We start from the raw sequence: 16820 nt of genomic DNA, 5'->3' as shown, positions 1-16820 counted from the left end.
CTCATCCATGGTGTTTATGCAATAAATGTTTACTGGTTTTATATTTTTGTGAGATAGTTGATTGATGAATTTTATACTACGAATGAATTGCCATAAGCAGGAGTGGAAAGATGGATCATTCTTTACCTTCAAAATGTCAACATATTTACCAGATCAATAATATATCTAGCCTGATTAGAAGGTCCATTAACTTGAAGCCAGAAGATTTAATGGTACAATATTCATGGAGACAGAAAACTAAATAGACAATCACAGTACCCTGCTAATTACAAGAGGGATGAGAAAACTCCTACGGAAACACATAGGAAAAGATTTATGTGAATATTGTTACTTACTATCTTATATATTGAAAATTCTATCCAAACATGCTCACTCATCATTAATTATCACTGCCAATTATGTGGCTTCCTTGTGTTTCTTTTACAAGAAGGAATAGAGAAGTGTGGTTCAAGTTTGAGGGTTGATGAAAACTAAAGAGCTATTTTCTTTGGAAAAAAATTTTTGAAAATTTTTTTTCTAGCTGCCAACTTTATTGAATACAATTCTCCCTTTTGAAATTCTTATCATTTTATCCATGTATGAATATTTGTGAGCCTTTTCTATGGGCCTGGCAATGTTCTGTATTAATCCATTTAAAACTAATATCAACACATGTGGAAGCTACCAATATTATCCCATTTTGGAGATACACAGCCAACCTGACACCAAAGGCTAGGTCATAATGTCTACCATATCTTTCTAATTCTTTTTTGTTTCCTTTTTACTTTGCTAGTTGTATATCACTGTTCTGAGACCATAGCAAAGACTTTGGTTCCCATTTAGTAATGCTAAACTTGTCCCACAGTGCACACCTTTACTTCTGTGGAAATTTATTCATGGGTGATTTCACCTTCATATCCATCATGCTCCCCTCTCCTCTGCCTCTCTAAGTGCTTGTTGGAGAATTCCACTTGTGTCATATGGTGTTATCACTTTGAATTCAAATGTGCTCGGGTAGTTAAAGATGGAATGGAGAGGATAAGGTCTAACGTACCATTCTTAGTGTCCTAATTCAGGCACTTCTATCACTACTTTTCAAATCACTTAGGCAAATATGTTCCTCAAACACCTGGCTAATAGCATTCTGTTAATCACTGTCACTTTTCCTTTCTTCTTTTGGTACTCCCTCTTTCTGTCATTGTTCATATCATAGCTCTATTCCACAACTCATTCTAAGTTTTCAATTCCATTAGACTTTTGTTCTAGAGGAAAGAGCCAGTGTCCAGTTTTTCCACTCACTCTCTCTTCTATACCTTCCTCTTGTATTATCTTTTTTTTAAACAGCAATTTTGTATAATACAACTATATCATTCTCCCTATAATATTGAAAGGTTTCATAGTCCTTACAAAATGATGCCTCTAGTAATTAGCCTGACAAAAGTTTTTCATATGTGCCAAATTATTTCTCCACCCTTGCTGTACAACATCCTCCTCTAAATCTCTAGGGGTTTTCACCCACCCCTGTCTGGAAATTCCATGTTCATTTTATTCTTCACTTTTAGTCACATAGTTTCTTTAAAAAACTAACTTCCATTGTCTCCATTTATTGATTTATTTCTTTCATCCACTTATTTGTAATTTATCATGGCATACATTTTTTTTGTTTTCTATTACATTTTGCATTTATTTTTGTTCTATGTAAAAATAATGTATTTGTAGGCCTATTCAGTAGCATAGAACTTTCACATAATAGTTACTCAAACATGAGATTGCAAATACACACGAAGTATTCCAGGAAATACAGTTGGGAAACATAAATAACTATAAATATGTTAATTAAAAGGGCTTGAAAATGCACTTTAAACAAATAACTACATAGATAAATAAAAACGGGTTGCATATTTTGAAGGTGACATCACAAAGCTGACTTTGAAATGCAATTGTTTTGCCAAAAGTTTTTGTTGTCCTCAATTTTTGATCCACAACTAATTAACACCAAATATATATTTCAAAGTGTGGTAAGTGAATCAGCTGGATTAAGAATATAAAAGGAGAAATTTTGCAAAGCATAAACTTAGAAGAGAAAAAAGTCAATGATTTTTTCCAAGTTTACTTAAAATAGCATTGAGAGAAAGAGGTTTTTTGTGTGTGTTTATACTTTTTACTTTTAAAAATTGTATTTCATTTTTATTTAAAACACAAGCAGTTTCGTTGTTCTGTGGATGAAACCACTGTTATATTATAAACTATTTTTGGGGCGCCTGGGTGGCGCAGTCGGTGAAGCGTCCGACTTCAGCCAGGTCACGATCTCACGGTCCGTGAGTTCGAGCCCCGCGTCGGGCTCTGGGCTGATGGCTCAGAGCCTGGAGCCTGTTTCCGATTCTGTGTCTCCCTCTCTCTCTGCCCCTCCCCCATTCATGCTCTGTCTCTCTCTGTCCCAAAAATAAATAAACGTTGGAAAAAAAATTTATAAACTATTTTTTACTGTTTTGAAATAAATGTTATTAAAACAAATGAAATATCTGATAAAGAAAATTCTACTTGCATGAAATTCAAACAGCTTGAAAGGTAATTTAAAAAATTAATATTTATTCATTTTTGAGAGACACAGTGTGAGCAGGGAAGGGGCAGAGCGAGAGGGAGACACAGAATCTGAAGCAGGTTCCAGGCTCTGAGCTGTCAGCACAGAGCCCGGAACAGGGCTTGAACTCATGAACTGTGAAATCATGACCTGAACTGAAGTTGGATGCTTAATCAACTGAGCCACTCAGGTGCCCCCAAATTTTTGTTTCTAAATTGTCTTACATGTTTTATAAGATCCTAACCTTAAGTAAACAGAGGTCTTGCAAACAAAATACCAGACAGAATTTAAGTTTTTGCTCTTCATTGGCATTATCTGTGAATTTTGATATATCATTTAAATGTATCATTGATGATATATCATTTATATCTGAGCTTCAGTGTTATAATCTATACTATTAAATTTTGGTTACTGATATTTCTGGGTTGTGGATAAGAATAAATTAGATAATTAAGGTAAAAACACATAGCACAAACCTTGGCAAGATAGTTAGCAACAAATATCAATTGAATCTAAATTTTAGAAAACATTAAAGCAAGGGACTTAATTCAAAATCAAGTTAACTCTACAGTTAGTTTATTCTTCTATGCCTCCTAACCCAATCTTGTTGGAAAAATTACTTATAATTGAAAACAGGATACTGTCATAAAGTGAGCCTTCAGAATCATCTCAATGCATTTAACTATCATGCATTGAATATTGGTGAATTGTATATAATGATTATACACAATTAGCATGTTTAGTTAGCTAGTCCTTTATTTTTTTAAGTGTATTTATTTATGTTAGAGAGACAGAGAGAGAGAAAGAGAGAGAGAGAGAGAGCAAGTGGGTCAGGGGCAGAGAGAACCCCAAGCAGGCTCTATACTGTCAGTGCAGAGCACCACATGGGGCTCAAACCCATGAACCATGAGATCATGACCTGAGCCCAAATTAAGAGTTCAATGCTTAACTGACTGAGCCACCCAAGTGCCCCTGGCTAGTCCTTTATACTCCTTATTTAATTAGGTTTATTTCTAATTTAACTTTATCCTAGCAGCTATACATTTATCACAAATGATTTAATAATTGAAGTTATATTTGTGGTTGATTTTTTACCACATAAATTTACCACATAAATTCTTATTTATGTGTTATTTTTTACCACATAAATTCTTATTTATGTGTTAATAAACGTTATATCAGACAATTATTGCATTTTATTTATTATTTATGTGTTATTTTTACCACATAAATTCTTATTTATGTGTTAATAAACGTTATATCAGACAATTATTGCATGGTGTAAGAAAGACTCATGTTTGAATGCTATATATCACAACTAACTGTACAAAATTAGACAAATAATTTAATCTCCCTGAGCCACAGGGCCTAACAGGAAAACTTCCCTCTTAACTTTATATAATTGATATGTAAAAGTGATAATTAAACAAATAAAGCATGTGTCAAAACCTAAATAAGACTTTTTTTTTCAAATAGTAAGTGTGGTAAATATGACCACAATGGTATTGAGCCCCAAATAGGCAGTCTGCAAATGATTATGTATTTTTCTTTGTTTTACTCCTAAACACAGATTATATTCTATGTCACACTATGTATTTTTGCCAGAAGAATTAGAAATAATGACACATTGAGCACCACATTTCTAAGACTCAAAGTTGTTCCTTAGAGTAAGCCTCTGCACAAAGGAGTAAAAATGAGTACATTGAAATTGAGAAGAGATGCACAACCGTCTTAAATTTCCTCCTCATCAACAAATGCAAGCCTCCTAAATCTCTACAGTTGAACTCTAGTCTAAAGCTTCTTCAAATGCAAAAACATGAGAATAATAAGAATTCAGACACACCTTAACATTGATTGACATTTTTCTATTAGTTCCAATCAACTGCACGGTAGACACTTACACTAGGCCATGAATAAAGGGATCTAATTTAATATATCTGTATGACCTAACCAATAGACATGGGTTAAACAAAACCAACATGGAAAGTCTAGTTGGAAGATATTAGGGCAATAGGAAACACTTTTATTTGCTCATGTGGGGTTATTAACAACATTTCTTCATGACCTAAAATATTTAAGATCAAAAGAGCTACTCATAGATAAGGTTGAATTGATAAGCATGTGGCTAAGATGCCAAAGAATATTCAACAAATAATGTTACCTCAACTTGCATGATCTGGGCTATGAGTGACTACTGGCACTAGGAGGTTACTCAGGGGAATACCCATATGTCAAGATGTTATGGTATTAATTTATGATTTATATACAGTTATGTCTTTATCCATTTGCTCATGTGTTCTGCCCAGCATGCCCAAACAATTTGTGGACATATCCTTCACTTTGAAGGCACAATTTGAACAAATACTTATTTCAGGAATTCAGGAATCAAATAGTGAAAAGTGAATCCTACTTATTGATATATAAAAATATTTTACAAATGAATTACAGTACATATATTATATAATATGGCATATGTTGCATATATATACTGTATATGCCCACACAAGTCCTGGTATTTGGGGGATTCACTCTCATCCACCATATACCTTCTCCAGCCTCTACCTTCCTTTGACTCTTTTTGTTGCTCTTCCTGGCTCTGTACCCTAAAATTTATCCTCGGACCTGGCTTAATTGGTGAATAAATGACACTAATAATTTTCTGGCTTAAATGTTTTCACAAGTGTTTTGTCTCTGCTGCTACCCACTTATAGAGACATGAGTGAAGTAAACAACACATATAATTTCAAATAACTACTTAGAAGTATCCATGATAAATAAAATTTTAAATGTAGCTATTTATGACATTCCATATGTCTACTCTCAAGTCAGGAATAGGATATTGAAAATTAAAGTTACATTATTCTGCATCTCCTAATGTTAAATACATGGACATTTTCTGTGTAGTTTAATGTTTTTCAGGTCCCATGATTCAGTGCCTTCATCCTTCAGATGAGTACCTCTCCAGTAATTCAGTGGGTTTTATCTTAAGAGCATCAAGCAGGATAAGATATACAGAATGTAAACCTAGATAAGCATACTCCAATATACCCTAAATAAGAGAGCTTGAGCCCTCTTTAAATCATATCATACATAGTTTAAAGTCCCATAATTAACTAAGAGGTGAGAAATGTCCTTAACTACATATTTGTTTTATTTGAACTCAGTAACATTTTGCCACTAAATGTAAAACAAAGAATTGTGACTACTATGAGATAAATTTGGCTTCAGATTTAAGAAATATTTCATTTAGAAGATATTTTTGCTGTAAAAAAAAAGTAATATCCTTTTCAGTTCTAGAAGAGTTTTGTGGCCAAGGATCCCAGTTTGGCAACCAGAAACAACATAAAAAAATAAAGAAATATAACTCTTTATACTTTCTTTCTTAAAACCTCTAAACTGCACAGGAATGTAAAATCCTCTTTGTATCTCTTACTTAACGCTTTTACATTTTAAAAAAAGGCCTATGTAGATCACTTAAATAAAATCTCCCTAAAGTCGGTCTCCTGCCTTTCTCTTTGACCTCCCAGGGCTTACACCATAGGTATGTAATGTGTCACACGACCCCATGTTTTAGAGGGATGCCACACTTGACTTCTACTTTGTTGTCACCACCTTAAAACCTTAATAACTTTAACAAGACTTACTCTTTCACTTTGCACAGACCTTCTCTAGGTAGCCAGTCCTGTTTTCCACCCTCTCAAGGTAAAATACTGTATTTGGCAAAGCAATAACATTTAGGCAGGCTTAAAAGAACAGTTCATTTAAAATCTTCTTTCAAGAAAAGATGTCAGTGAAAAGTTATAAACTATTAATCACTAATAATTTCTGTTCTATGAATCATATGTGAAATTGAACACATAACCATGTATCAGAGACTAACCTGTGTTTGGGAAGAAACTTCATGTGAAGAGTATCAAGAACTTAATGCATATTTTGATTTACAGTAGCACTTTCAAAACATGCATTTTAGGAAGGAGTAAATGAGGAGGTATGTGTAGAGACATCCGTCTCACAAAATGTAAAAATTTTTACCACCGGAAGAATTTTATAATAGCATTTTCTCCCAAATATTGTAAGCTGTAACACTGAAGGCATTTCCTACTCTAAATGTCTGTCTCACTCCAGATGATGCTCATTCTATGCACTTCTTTTCATGTCCTGATTATAGCTACACTACAGAAAAAGAAAATGGCTAGAAACACTTGTTTTATAGAGACACAATCTATAAAGAAAAGTGCCTTGATGAAATGGAAATACTGAAGACATACATCCATTGCTATGCCAGTCTCAAGCTAGCAGAGGCCCTTCATGTTGGTCCATATTTTCTCAGTAAGGAAAACACAACATCAACTTTAGAAATCCACAGGCTACTTTTACATGAGTTCTGCCCAGGTTTTTCTTTTGTACTTTCACCATGTGCATTTCATTTAAAGGAAATGATTGCCATATGGTTTTGATTCATTTACACTCAGCTCATAAAAGTACTATGTTTTAGGAGGTATTTGATGTCCACGAAATTTCTGAATGTCTTTATAAGCCATTTTATTAAAACCAGGAAGTTATATTTTGCTAGCATGTGAAATTGAATAACAAATGTTTCATATTTGTTAAAAGAAAATCTCTCAAATCTATGAATGCATATATATCACAGAATGACTTTGTCTATCTACTTTCTTATCTCTATGATTTTGTTTATACATTCCCAGTGAAGTAGAGAATTGAGGAAGTTATTTACAAAGTTCAAGTTTATAACTCTTTTTACAGAATTATATACTTAATTTATTTTTTTTCTTTTAAATGTTTGTTTTTTAGTGAAAATTTAATCCAGATTCTATTCCACTTGCCTGTAAATATTCTTAAAATTTTATAGTAGAATTTATTACGTATATATATATAAGTTCATTTTAGTTTTTGAGAGAGAGGGAGAGTGTGAGCAGTGGAGGGGCAGATACAGAAAAGGAAAGAGAGAGAATCCCAAGCAGGCTTTACGCCGTCAGCACTGAGCCCGATGCAAGACTTAAACTCATGAACCATGAGATCATGGCCTGAACCAAAATCAAAAGTTGGACACTTAACCAACTGCGCTACCAAGTCACCCCCAATTTATATATTTGAAAATAAAAAATGAATGTGAACTTTTTGAGTTCTGTTTATTGGTTTTGAGTTCTGTTTATTGGTTCTGGAATTCAGAAAATTCCAGAAGTCTCAAGCATACACTTTGGTTTTCCATTCCTATAGATTTCCATTCATTATTTCTTTTGAAATTTGCTTATCCGAGTGAAAAGTTTAAATTCAACACTTGAGTTTAATTAATGTTAGATAATTAATTCAGAACAACTCATCAACAAATACACTGCAGGTACCGGTTAATTAAATAAATAGCAACCTAGTATAGGTTGGAAGACAGGATAGGGGTGGAGGAGTGGGCAAGGAATTTCCCTAACAGAGAAGATGACTCAGAGGAGCCTGACTAAAATTTGGTCAGACTATCAGTGGCCAGACTGTGGATTATGCAGAATCTTATAAGCCATAGAAAGTAATTTACATTGTATTCAAAACACGAATTGTAACCATTGATAAATTGTTATCAGAGGAGGAACGAAGTCAACTTTTTTTAAAAGGGTCACTTCTGCTTCTATGTCAAAAGGTAAGACTTAATGTGTGTGATATTTTGACTTATGTATTAAAGTAGACTCTCAACTTAAATTATTTTCATTATTTTTTATAAAATTTAAACTCAGATATCCCTCTCTGTTTTCTTCTTTTATAAAAGTTGAAATACTAAATGGAAAATACATTAAATATTTACCATCCAAGTGTTGATATTTATACCTTTCCCTTATGACACAGAAATATATTCCTTTGATTTTTAAAGTTGTAAAATTAGTGATTAACATTGCCATATATTTACTGTTAAAACTGAAAAAAAAAAACCACATAATCCAAACACAACCCCCAAAATCTCTTTTATTAAATGAACTTAAATAGACATCTCTTAAGTACCGAGGTACATCTTGGTACTATCATGTTTGGTAAAGCAAAATGAATTAAAGTAAAAACAAAAACAAAAACAAAAAACTAGCCTGATTATATTACCTGATCAGCAAAATAGGAAACTCAAATTTCTTCATTGACATATTATATATATAAGTAGTGCTCTTATAACAGGGTAACAGAAGTAGCCAGACATCAGAAATATGGTCTTGTATGATGGAATAGATTTCAAGAGGTAATAGCATCCTATTTTAAAATAGTGCAATTACTACTACATCAATATAAACTGTAGAAATGATTTTCCTCTTCACCGAATTTATCCAAGGCTTATGATAAATGAATGATTTAATTCAAGAATTTCATTATTTTGAGAGGAGGAAAAGGGATAATTCATTATCCAGTTTTCTTTTAAACACTGAAGGTGGCTGATGACTTGGATATAATGAAGAAGGTTGATGAGTAAGGAGAAGCATAGTAATGTTACCACAGAGTTACATTCTATGCAATTGTCCTTTCCTGTTCTAAAGTCATAATGAAACATTCCACATTGGTAGGGATATGTTGAAAACAGTCAAACAAAAAAGATAAAAAATTCTGTTTTCATATTTTTAAATTGTTTTTATGTACAGATTGAGCATGATTTTATCTATTTCCTTTCAAATAGAATAGCAGTCAGGAGAAAAAAGACACTGTATTGGGAACAGGTTTTTCAAAAACCCTCAAAGAAACATGAATCTACTGGCCTTACTTGAAATCATTCACCTTGAGGCTTGCAAACTTGGAAACAGTTGTCTCCCGACTGCAGCAAATGTAATTTTCTCACAGAACTCTGCTGCAGAAATAGTTTCACCTATGGGTGTGTAGAAGCAGCAAGAATACTGAAAATTATTCTTATTGTCTTGAATTATAAGGTTATCTACAAGATAAGAAATGGAAAAGATAAACAGCTACCACTTTTGAAGACAAAGAATAGCCATGCTTTCCTCTCTCTATATTTAGCTAGCCAGCAGGGGTTAGAATCTTTACACCCGGCTTTTGTTGGACATTTGAGGGAATTTTTAAGTTATGTGGAAATCCCTAGCTTTTATAGTAAAGCTAATTTAATAAGAACCAATTCAAGGGAGATCAACTTATTTTGCTGCAAAGATAACTGACAGGGGAAGCAAAAAGAAGAAATCTGTCATCTGCACTGGAAAAATGAGTAAGCAACTCTCACAAATAAAAGAACATGAGAATTATATTATGTGAAAGTATATGGAAGAAGCTTTCTTTTTTTATTTAAAAAACCTTTTTTTAATGTCTATTTATTTTTGAGATAGAGAGAGACACAGAATGTGAGCGGAGAAGGGTCAGAGAGAGAGGGAGATACAGAATCTGAATCAGGGTCCAGGCTCTGAGCTGTCAGCACAGAACTCGACGTGGGGTCAAACTCACAAACTGTGAGATCATGACTTGAGCTGAAGTTGGCTGCCCAACTGACTGAGCCACCCAGGTGCTCCAGAAGCTTTCTTTATTGGTACCAAAATGTGTGAACATTTTCTGGTGATTGCTAGTTTAAGAGGAATCAATGGATGATCTAAAGCATTATTTACTTTTATATACCTCTTGTTTCATGGCAGAATTTTCTACATTTCAACAGTCAGTACATTTCCACATTCATATATTAAATGCCCAGGGTTTAGGTGACTTTTTTCTAGAAAATAGGAACTTAGAGAAAATATATTCATGTTATCAAAAAGTGCAAGGAAAGGGGCGCCTGGGTGGCGCAGTCAGTTAAGCGTCCGACTTCAGCCAGGTCACGATCTCGCGGTCCGTGAGTTCGAGCCCCGCGTCGGGCTCTGGGCTGATGGCTCAGAGCCTGGAGCCTGTTTCCGATTCTGTGTCTCCCTCTCTCTCTGCCCCTCCCCCGTTCATGCTCTGTCTCTCTCTGTCCCAAAAATAAATAAACGTTGAAAAAAAAGATTAAAAAAAATGCAAGGAAAAACATATTATGTAAATAAAAAAAGTATTTAATATATTTTTAATATTTTTATTTATTTTTGAGGGGGGCAGGGAGAAAGGGAGACACAGGATCCCAAGCAAGCCCCAGGCTCTGAGCTTTCAGCACAGAACCCAACTCAAGGTTTCAACTCACTGAACTCTCAAAACATGAGATCATGACCTGAGCCGCAAAAAAAAGTATTTATTTATTTATTTAAAAAAGTTTTTTTTTAATGTTTATTTATTTTTGAGAGAGAGGGAGAGACAGAACATGAGTGGGGGGAGGGGGCAGACAGAGAGGGAGACACAGAATCCAAAGCAGGCTCCAGGTTCTAAACTGTCAGTACAGAGCCTGACTCAGAGCTCAAACTCATGAGCCATGAGATCATGACCTAAGCTGCCACTTAACTGACTGAGCCACCCAGGCACACTGAAAAAAAAAAAAAAAAAAAGTATTGACCCTCATGGTTATAAATCAATGTGGTGGATTCCTTGGTAAGAACATAGAAAAGTGGCACAAAATAAAACAATAATGTCTGTCCAAATACATTGAAAGAACAGAAGACATGAAGTCCAAAAGCAAATTTGAATGGTAAATTCTAATATTTCACACAAACATTGGGGAAATTACTATCCCAAATAAAGGACAAAACGTTTTCAAAATTTACTGATGTATTAGGTAAAAACAGTGTTCCATGATCTAGAAACATGATTATCAAGAGGATTGTTTAAATTGTTTTGGCAGATGAGAGACATACATAGGCCATATCTAGGTTATGGAGGCCTACAAAGTAGATCTGAGTTTTTAAGTTGGCTGTTAATAAAAGTAAGAGTGGTTGGGAACTGGTCATGTTTGTGAAGTAGGAGGAAAGTTTATTTTATACCTGTAAAGATTATTTAAAGAAAGTTGCATTATGGCTGTATATATAAGAATGAGCCAAATTACCTTGATTTATAGTTCAAAAAAACAGAACACTTAATCTTTTCTACAAATTTCTACAAAGGCTCATAAACCTGGGTCTATCAGCAGCAAAAATGAGAAATATCCATTAAAGGTGCTTGAAGAACTCTGTTTTTTAGACAGCAAATAATATAAAATATTTTTCCTTTAGAAGCTCAAAGGAAACCTCTCAATTAAGTGATATTTATATAAAATACTTTTCAGGGCAGCATGTAAAAGTAAAGACTAACTAAAATAAATACTTCCATTTATAGTAACATGCTACAAAAAATAAATTAAAAAAATGATTGCTTTGCGTGAGAATTCATTTTCATATGGCACAAATACAAATTTATTGCTACCAATGCAAATATTTTCAGATGTTTACAGAATGATGTGGCTTTCAAAGTTTACTTTAGTCATAAAATATCTCAGGACATAAATTCCATGCTTACTATAAGATTGGAGAGAAGTGAAAGTATTTTATAAAATATGAATTTCTTAGCACACAAGTGTTTTCTTTCTTGTTCTGATATTCATTGCTTTCTAAAATATTCCTGGGAAGGACATACAAACTTTCCTTTCGTAATAAACTAAATAAACTTGTGTGCAAATTTTACCCATTTCAGATTAGGGTATTTATAAGTGTTTTAATTGGAGGGATGGCAGACAATGGATTCCATTTAAACCCCTATAGCCCTGATTTTCAGATATGGAAAGTAGGTTGAGTCATCAAATAATTCCTTCCTGTTCTCCTTTATATATCCCTTTAATGTAAAACAGAGGAGAGATCGGAGATGTTTCCAGAGTAAAAGCAAAACAGAATTCTATCATGTTTTAAAATATATTTAATTTCACATAGAAAGGAAGAAAGGAAGGGAAGGAGGAAGGAAGGAAGGAAGGAAGGAAGGAAGGAAGGAAGGAAGGAAGGAAAGAAGGGAGGGAGGGAGGGAGGAAGGAAAAGGCAGGGAGGCAGGCAGAGAGGGAGAGAGAATTAGTAGCTATGTTGAAATATTACTTATGGCCAAATATAATAAATTCCAAACAGAAGCATTTTAAATTAGTGTGTGTTTATTATTACAAAATGTTCACTATGGGCAGATTTAGATAGATAGATAGATAGATAGATAGATAGATAGATAGATAGATAGATAGATTTGTATATATGTATGTGTATGTATATATATATATATGTTTGTATATAAATACACAAAATAAATGTTAACAGTAAGAGTTTATAGATAGCATCTGAAGTTTGAAGGCCAACTGTTTACTGGAGTCACAGAAGGCTAAGAAATCAAGAAGAATCATAAATAGATTGTTTAAAAGGGGAGGGGAAAAAAGAATCTGTATTCATATCAACACTCTTCTGACATATCTGCTGTCAAACAATATCTGTGTATTTCCAATTTTTATGTAATGAAACCTAGTGGTTTACATAAACTTATGAGGATAGAGGAAACAAAGGAATAAAAGCCGAAAGACTATTTGAAGATTAGATTAATGGTGATGAATAGAACATTTTATCTGTAGTAGCAATACTGATAAAGTCAAGTTAATCTAGGTTAGCGAAACTTCCTCCTATGGACACATGGACAGTATCTGTCCTTTACTTATTTCCTAAAGGTTAGAACAGGTTTCCATGACAAAATTATTTTTTTAATAAGCAATGAAAACAATGACAGAGGCAATAATGGCCACAACAGCAACAACAAATGTCATTATTGCCAAGCCCTGTGCTTCAATGCTGATATGTATCTGTAAAGAAAAGAGTTGTGATGCCTGTGTTAGATTCTTCTGGCTTTTTAAAAATTAATTAATAATTAGTTAATTAATTACTTTTCATTGTGTGTACAAGGTTTAGATTTTTTTGTGACATTCTGATTTAAGATTTTAAAAAAGTATTCTTTTTCTTTATTTTAATTTTTTTAAATGTTTTTAAAGAGAGAGACACAGAGACAGAGAGAGACAGAGTGCAAGTGGGGAAGGACAGAGAGAGGGAGACACAGAATCAGAATCAGAAACAGGCTCTAGGCTCCAAGGTGATAGTACAGAGCCCAACCCAGGGCTCAAACCACGAACTGTGAGATCATGACGTGAGCCCAAATCAAGATTCCAACGTTTCACCGACTGAGCCATCCAGGTGCCCTTAAAAAGTATTTTTAATAAAATTTTGAAATATTGGTTAATTAGACATTGAAATATTTTTGTTGCTGCATATATTGGATAGGTTACCATTACATAAAGTTTACGTGTTTTTTTTTGTTTTTGTTTTTGTTTACCAATTAGCTACATTCTTGTCCAAGAAAGGTTTTCCTTTTATTGCTTTCTTTGTTAATATTTTGGAATTATTTTACATATAATCATGGGAAGGTCTTGTAAAATTATGTACCACAGTATAAAATTAAATGTTTGTGGCTTTAAGTTATATAAAGCTTTTCTTTGAAAATACTATAGATAAGTGCTGTATATCCTATCTATATTCAAAGACATTTTCTTCCTGAGAACTGTTGACTTTGAACTTACTTTCATTGCCTCCTCCACCACAATCACAGCAGAGAAAGATGATGCTTAAAATCAATATGTGGTGAAATATGTTCAAGAATTAAAACAAAAATGCCAATACATTAAGAAAAGTGTATAAATATAGAGAGACTGTAAAGTAAAATATCTTTATCCTAAGCCCTCATTATATAGTGAAGGTCTAGAAATTATAATGATATTCTGAGAATCTACCAAGGTTCTGTTATAGGAAGAGTGAAATGTAAATAACAGGTCTTTGAGTCATTGAGTCCAAGAGAACAGGAGCACCAGGTCAAATACTATATTCTGTGAGGTTCACATAACACCAAACAGTCTAGAATATTCAATGTTAAATATCCCCACATTATTTTTAGGTGATATCTCATAGTTGGTATATGAATTCTTTAAATTTTTTTAACATTTATTTATTATTGAGAGACAGAGAGAGACAGAGCATGAGCCGGGGAGGGTAGAGCGGGGAGACCCATTATCAGAGGCAGGCTCCAGGCTCTGAGCTGTCAGCACAGAGCCTGACTTGGGGTCTGAAAGCACAAACTGCAAGATCATGACTTGAGCCTAAGTCAGACGCCTAACTGACTGAGTTACCCAGGTGCCCGGTATATGAATTTTTAATTGAAGTTTGAATTAAAAGGTACTACCCACACTCTTTGTGTGATTACCTTAGACTGTATTCTTTCTGGGACAGTTTTCTTTTTCTTTCTTTCTTTCTTTCTTTCTTTCTTTCTTTCTTTCTTTCTTTCTTTCTTTCTTTCTTTCTTTCTTTCTTTCTTTCTTTCTTCCTCTCTCCCCCCCCCCCTTTCTCTCTCTCTCTCCCCCTCTCTCCCCTCTCTCTGTCTTTCTCTGTAATGGGTAAAACTCAATCCTGGTTTGAGATAGAGAATAGGAGAGGTTAACTCAAAGAAAAAGGCTTTATTATTCCAATTTGAATGTACTCTGAGTTCTGCTTAGAAAAAACAATGATATAAATCAGAAAGTTAAAAAAGGAAAACAATTTGAATTAAATTAACATTGTAAAAGTATCATTTTTGAAGGTATACACACACACATTTCCTGTCTGAACTTTTAAAGTTACCAGAGTATTTTTTCTGCTGCAGATTATATTTATCTTTGGAAAAAGAAAACGCAATTAAAGGAAAATTTAAATATCAACTCAAGTACTCATATATGTGAAACAATTTAATTCCTTTCCATTTTCTCAGCATGTTCAAACTGCTTCCTTTGGCTTCCATGACCAAAATCATAAATGTTTACTTCTTGCATCTGTCTTTCTGTCTTTTTGTCCTCTTCCACAACACCTGCTGTCCCCACCATGCTCAGTGCTTCAAAGGGCATCTCCTTGGATATTTCTCAACTGATTTTGCACTCTACTTTGGCAAATATGCCCATTTCCATGGTTACAAATATTATTTCTTATATTTTTTCCCCCAGCCTTACCTTTATGTAATCCATGCCTCCTTTCTCGGTAACACCATCAACCTTTGGGTTTCTTTCAGTTTACACCTGCAATGTGACAGAAAACACAGACACAAACACATAATTAACATGGGATAAACTGTCAAGATCAACATACTGCATGTTCTAGTATCAGCTTTATAGGAATGACAGTTAAAAATTTCCTACAGTTTATATATCATTTGGCATATATCTTAGAATTTACTTTTTAAAAAATTTTTATTTAAATTCCAGTTAGTTAACATGTACTATAATATTAATTTCAGTAGTACAATTTTGTGATTCATCACTTACATACAACACCCACTGCTCATCACAACAAGTGCCCTCCTAAATATTTCATTTTGGATCTTCTTTTATTTAAAAACATGGTCAGTATACATTTAATATATGTTCAACATTTAATAGGTTAAAAAATCTTGGCATGTAAATTTGATTCTTTGGGTTTTTGCAAATACTAATGTTTTATAAAATGACTAATGTGGACATGGAATTTACAAGACTGGAAATCTGTGATTAGAGAAGGCAGACCCTCAGATAATAGCATGAATGGCTAAAGTTAGTCATATGATTTTTGTATACATGTTTTATAATCCACATTGTACTGTCAGTTATAATACATATCTCCTGATGGAGAACGCTTTCCTTAATTCAGGATTTTATATGGATTTCCTCCATCCAAAACATCTAGATTTATTTATACCTAGCTGTGTGCTAATATCTAAACCAATGAAAAGGATTCATTGTTACATCACTAAAAATTATTATTACTATAATTTGTTAAAAAGCTATAAACATCACCAACACTAGTAAAATCCTTCTTATTAAAATCCTTCAAATTGGATGTTACTCAATATTGAGAGTATAGTTGGAAAACATCCAAAAGCCTTCTGCAAATGTGTTCATTTTGGAAAATATCACTGTTACTAAGACAAATGAACAAAGCAGATAGCAATATAAATGGAAATAAAACAGTATTTTCTAGGATAAATAAATACAAAATAACTATATATTTTTTATTAAGCCCTATAACTGATAAGGGATAGAAGCAAGAAATATCAGTACAAAAAACATTTGCTTAGAACATTTGTATTTAGGATAACAAAAGTGACTCAAACACAGCCTTATATCCATGCCTCTAAACTATTTGTTTATGGAAATCTACTTCAGTAATTGTTTTGGCTAAGTTTGCTTTCCAGACCCAGACCCGACTCTGCCAGACTATTGGCATTAAGATCATACAGTACAGACTGGGTATATACAATTTTTCTTTCTTTCTTTTCTTTTCTTCCTTTCTTTTTTCTTTCTTTTTTGTTTTTTTTATGAGAGTGAAAGAGAGAGAATGAGCAG

The 16820-nt window shown here is 33.3% G+C and overlaps 1 long non-coding RNA gene across 2 annotated transcripts in view; it reads right to left on the bottom strand.

Annotated features, from left to right (window-relative positions):
- Positions 1–7731: 7731 nt before the first annotated feature.
- Positions 7732–16820, bottom strand: part of LOC123384615 — a 252683-nt gene continuing 243594 nt past the window's right edge. For both annotated transcript variants that reach the window (XR_006595988.1, XR_006595989.1), the window contains 2 exons: positions 15453–15518; positions 7732–9404 (listed from right to left, as the gene is read on the bottom strand). This is a non-coding gene — a long non-coding RNA (uncharacterized LOC123384615). The remainder of the gene's footprint in view (positions 9405–15452; positions 15519–16820) is intronic.

Source organism: Felis catus, chromosome A1 (assembly GCF_018350175.1).
Source record: "Felis catus isolate Fca126 chromosome A1, F.catus_Fca126_mat1.0, whole genome shotgun sequence".
Taxonomy (NCBI): domain Eukaryota; kingdom Metazoa; phylum Chordata; class Mammalia; order Carnivora; family Felidae; genus Felis; species Felis catus.
This window is presented reverse-complemented; position numbering and strand designations above follow the sequence as displayed.